Below are 6,000 nucleotides of genomic sequence, written 5' to 3'. Positions count from 1 at the left end.
GTCTGCATAACTGTACCTGACACAGCTGTCCAAAGTTTTCTGCAGGTGGTACAACTATAATAGAAGCTATATGTCTATATATATATATATACATATATATATATTTATTTATTTGTTGAATACTCGTTTCTGATTAGTTAATCACGGCGTTCTACGGTCTGTTATTTCTTCATAGCAGACCGTTGCTATGTATAACAGACCGTTGCTATGGGCGCAGTTCTGATGTTGGACTCTGGAGGACCGTTTTTGCGTCAAATGATTGATTTCTTAAGTAAGTAGCCGTGTAATAAGTGAGATAATGTCTAGATAGTGGGTCATTGTTGTGAAATAAACCCCTTCAGGCATCCAACCCTCCACTCCGGGGTGTGGCATCGCCCTGTCGGGGGTTCATTTCACAACAATGACCGGCTCGCTGTACATTATCCCTTACTTATTTAACCTTAATTCAGTCCTCGACATCGAGTACCTGGTACTCCTTTTAATGTAGCTTCTATTGCAGTGTTTTAATGTACCATTGTTTAAAGCAGATTTTGCAAACCAAAGACAAATTTCTGCTTTTTGGACGCAAAAAAATAGTCAATAAAATAATTTCTATTGCATTCTATTCTAAAAGGTTAGATCATTAGATCATACACAGTCATTCTCATCACACTTTATACAGTAATGTGTATGATAATTGTTTCTTTCTTCTTGCAGAGGAAGATGAAAAAGAGCTGATATGATGATTAAGTGGAAAAAGAGGAATAACGTTGGCATTCACACCTGATCAAAATAAAGTGATTCTGGCTCTGACCCAGGAGGACAAAGAAGAAAAATGCCCGTACCCTGTAACCTCACTGAAACAAAGGCCTTTTAGTGACATAGATTTGCAGCTAATAAAGCACTCAGCATATTTTAGCCTTCATCTGCCATGCAATAAATTAATATATGAAAATGTTGGATATCCTCATCCGAGCTCCCATCCAGATATGAATTATTCACCTCAGCATGGCTACTCCATTATGTACTCTGCCTGCCACCTCGCTGATGCTCCACTCTCTCTCTACACACACACACGTATACATACACGGTTACATAAAGTGCATGTGCACATACACAGACATGCATTGACTTCTGCATGAAACTTTATTTATATTTATCTGAGCACATAAACACAAATATGCAAATATAAATACAGTAAACATGCACACAAGTGCATACCAAGTGATTCAGGCGTTCAATAAAAACCTCACCATGAGTATGGAGACATTTCTCACACAGAGAGAAACTAAACAGCTCTTTATCTCCTGACTTGTAATCAGTGCCATGTCGAGATCATCTCTCCTCCCAACAGTGTACACACTGTAACCCGTCATTCCAGCGTGTCATTATCGACTTCCCTCTCAGTTTAAAACACCACTCCTTTCTCTGGAGTAAGTTGTTATCAGCTGTTTGTTTTGCACACAAACCACAGGTAGTACAGAGGGGAGAAGCGAGGAAGTGACCTCTGGCAGCACACACCGATGATGACAGCTTTACGGGCCCTGATTGGAATACAACCATCAATTATGGCACACAGCACGTAAAAGTAGATGGTATCAAACTCGCTTGGCATCTCATCAAACTGCCAACTAGCCACACTGGAACAGTTGAGCAACAGTAGCTTGTGTATAATTCCTGCTTTCATCTATAGTTCAGTTAGATTAGATTAGATTAGATTAGATTAGATTCAATTTTGTTGTCATAGTACAAGTACAACGAAATGCAGTTTTGCATCCAACCAGAGTACAAACTAGTAAAGTGCTGAATAAGACAATAAATACAAATGAGGATATATGTGGTGTACAGTATATAAATAGATATATACATATATACATTGCTGTCAAGGTGCAAAGGATAGACATATATTATATTCTGAATATATGAATAAGAGTTAAGTATAAGTTGCATGCTGATGAAATATGCGTATGCATATGGGACCAAGTGAATATATATTAGATGAATATTAGAGAATAGATTTAATGTACACAGGTTGAGTCATAAGTTATATACATATACTGAGCTTAGTATCGTTATTAAGGCTGTCAATCATTGACATTTTTTTATCTGTTCAAAATGTACCTCAAAGGGAGATTTGTCAAGTATTTAATACTCTTATCAACATGGGAGTGGGCAAATATGCTGCTTTATGTAAATGTATGTATATATGTATTACTGTAAATCAATTAACAACACAAAACAATGACAGATACAGTAATAGTGTTCTTCAAAAACTGAAAAACTCACTCAGACAGTAGGAAGAAACTGTATTTATTACAGTAACATACTCTCAATATCTGAATTTGTTTTGGGCTGAATTATCAGAACTTCTCGGTTGCAGAACCACGCAAATATTAAAACTGATAATTTCATCCTTCCAGCCGGAGCAAAGTTTCCCTCCGTTTTCAAAGAGGACAAAAACTTGAGAATAGCCCCTAAGTCAGTGATTAACTTTCTCCCCGTCTGCTGCAAGCCCAGCATGCCTCTAGTTCCAATAGTGCTGGCAGTGTGATACATTACACTACGTTCTCATTATGACCACCTAGGGTTTTCAACAGCTTGTACGGTCCACGGTGAGCCTGCTCTCCCATAGCGCTCCGAGGGTTGGGCACTGCTGCTAGCTAGCACCAGGTGTGAGGAGAAACTGGAGCTCCCTTTCTCCCTTCCTGTACCACCACATGAATCTCAGAGCCAGAACCACTTTATTTTCATCAGGTACAAACGCACAAGGAGCTAAATTGGGCGTATTTACTTGCACCTGTGTAGGTTATGAGAACAGAAACTTTTCTAGCCTCACTCTTGTTACTGTGCTTAAAACGTCTGTCATACATGGCCCTTAAAGAAAGAAAGGAACTCTGGACACTCCAGGGAGCTGTGGTTTGGATGACTGCATTCCTTGGTCACTTGTAATGCAGTGTTGATAACAGAGGAAGTGAAACTGATTTTTCTTTTAGGTGGTAGTTCTTTTTCCACATGTTAAGTAGCCAAATATATAAATATGAATGTCTCAAAATATAAAATATTGCTGCAATCATACAACACCATATGTGAACACCCGCTTATACTGTAGAAAGACAGTATTGGTTGAGGAAGAAGTTAGCATAACAAAATCAAATCTAATGTAATCAAAAGCTTTGTCTTGAGTTCATGGGTAAATCTATAAATACTTGCCCCATGTTCGAAAAAAAAAACGCCACAAAAGTGCCCTCTTGTATGCTCCTATGGTAGATAAAATGTGATGCAGTGCCCTCTAGGACTAGGGTGCTCTTCCAGTGGAGAAAATGTGATTAAGCACCCTCTAGGGTGCCTTTAAATGGAGAAAACATGATAAAGTATCCTCTAGGGTGCTCTTCCAGTGGAGAAAATGTGATGAAGTGACCACTAGCGTGCCTGTAAATGGAGAAAACATGATAAAGTGTCCTCTAGGGTGCCCTTCCGGTGGAGAAAATGTGATGAAGTGCCTTCTAAGGTGCCCATAAATGAAGAAAACATGATACAGTACTCTGTCAGTGGAGAAAACGTGATGAAGTGCTCTCTAGGGTGCCCTTTAATTGGAAAAAACATGATAAAGTGCCCTTCCAGTGGAGAAAACATGATAAAGTGACCTCTAGGGTGCCCTTCCAGTGGAGAAAACGTGAAGAAGTGTCATCTAGGGTGCTCTTAAATGGAGAAAACATGATGAAGGGCCCTTAAGGGTGCCCTTCCAATGGAGAAAACGTTATGAAGTGCCCTCTAGGGTGCCCTTATATGGAAAAAAACATGATAAATTGCCCTTCCAGTGGAGAAAACATGATAAAGTGACCTCTCGGCTGCTCTTAAATGGAGAAAACATGATGAAGGGCCCTCTAGGGTGCCCTTCCGGTACAGAAAATAAGATGAAGTGCCCGCTAAGGTGGCCTCAAAATTGAGAAGACTCAAAGCAGTGTATAGGCTGCCCTACATGCTAGAAAACGTTCTGCATGCTGGTGCCCGTTTTATTTTTTCGCCCCTGCCCCTCAGACAGCCTGAGTCCACCACTGGTGTAAGTCGCAAGTGTCTGTGAGAATTCCTGCACATTTATTATACTTGGCAATTAAAGCAGTTTTGATTGTATCAGGGAGAGAGAGGAAGCCCTGGGAGGACACTGTAGGTTTCGGGTGAGAGGGGAGCTGTAGCCTCAATCCACAGCATCACCCCATGAAACATGCATGCAATCAACAAGGTCATAGCTCCACCGACAGTTTCCAGCCAAACTCATCCATCACGGGGAAACTGGATCTGCGGGGGCCTCCATTCTGGCTCTGCGCTGACCAACCCACCCGCACAGAACGGTCCATCAGCAGCACGCTAACACTAACAGGACTACAGAGCAGCAACACGATACACGATAAGCTCTCTCCTAACAGCTCTTGGACCGGTTCCAATACTTTTTCATTGTTTTCGCTCTTATTCTGCGCCCCCTGGTTGAAAACCAAAAGGCATTACCTCAGCTCCGATGAGGTGATGACTGAAATGTCAGTGGCTGTAACATTAACGTGACATGGCGTAAAAATTTCTAAATGAAAACCAAGGAATGGCACTCCGCGGGCTGTAATGTTTCAACATGAAACCCGGCTCCCATTAATGTGGTCTGTGTTTTGAAACGAAGAGAGCGGCCTCATTTGATGTCCGGCTCTCTCGCTCGTTTGCTTTAAACGGGTGGAAATCAATTTCGAGCAGTAACGTAGACAAGTTGGTCAGGCCTTTTGGATGTCTTTGAGGGCGCCATTTCCCCTGAATTTAACTATGCGGTCGAAGTCACAGCAAATAATGTGGTCGGCTGATGATGGATTTCATAAAGGTGATTGTGGTTTGTCATCTTTTCCTACATGTAATGAGCACGGCTTTTTGGAATACGCTTAATAAATGTTAATTTCTTATGCCTCCGAAATGCAGTCAACATTTTAACGGGGATATAAGACTGTGTTCTCTCTATCTGTCTATTTATGTTGCTCTGAACCCAAACTCTTCCAGTTTAATTACATTCTATCTGATGCAGCGTACATATCAATCTCCTCCTTCCCCCACTGTCACTCTCCCTTCGACAGCTTTATTCGCCTTGTCGACGTCCACACATAATAAATGTGTGCCATCTACGCTTAATGTTTATTCTTTGTAAGAGTGCTCCCTGTGACCGACCAATAAAAAACTAGATTTGCTGCTCGCTGAAGACCACACATGAAATTCCAGCACCGCTTCTTCCCCTTTGCCTATCCATATGCAATGGAAGCGCTCGTCGATGGTGCACGCCGCTCCATGCTGAGCTAAGGTTATACATTTCAATGCGCCAGTTAATCCTCTTTTCCTCGGCACGGGAAATGGCCAACCCCCCTTAAATCAGCCACAACACCGGACTCGGTGCGGCAGGAAGAGGAGCTGCTGTATCCAATGCCCCTGGCTGACCCTCTTTAAATAGGATGTCTGGATGTGTTATGGGGGCTATTGTTTCCTATAAACATCTAGCACCGGGGCAATAACAATCGCATCAGGCCAAATGAAGTTATCTGAGAATGGAATTAAACTCGGTGTGACCCTGCTGTCTGCTCGGCTCACAGGCCCTCCATTAATAATGCCTAATCTAATCAAGGAGCTAAGATGGATGGATGGGAGGTCTGTGTGTGTGCGTGTGTGTGTGTGCGTGTATGTGTGTGTGCGTGTGTGCGTGTGTGTGTGTGTGTGTGCGTGTGTGTGTGTGTGTGTGTGTGTGTGTGTGTGTGTGTGTGTGCGTGCGTGCATGCGTGCGTGCGTGCACGAGCGTAGGGGGGTTTGATGTGAGTCTGTACTTACATGCATGTTTGTGTTTCTCAGCGCTTGTGCTTCTTCCATATGTATGGCGTGTCTGCAGCTTTTTGTGCAATGTATATGTGTGTGTGTGTGCATGTCTTGTGCATATGTGTGTTGTGTGTGTGTGTGTGTGTGTGTGTGTGTGTGTTACGGAGGATCAGGGCCAATGCCAGGCTCTAT

Source organism: Sebastes umbrosus, chromosome 10 (genome assembly GCF_015220745.1).
Source record: "Sebastes umbrosus isolate fSebUmb1 chromosome 10, fSebUmb1.pri, whole genome shotgun sequence".
Classification (NCBI taxonomy): domain Eukaryota; kingdom Metazoa; phylum Chordata; class Actinopteri; order Perciformes; family Sebastidae; genus Sebastes; species Sebastes umbrosus.
The sequence above is the reverse complement of the archived record's forward strand: the minus strand, read 5'-3'. Positions refer to the sequence as shown.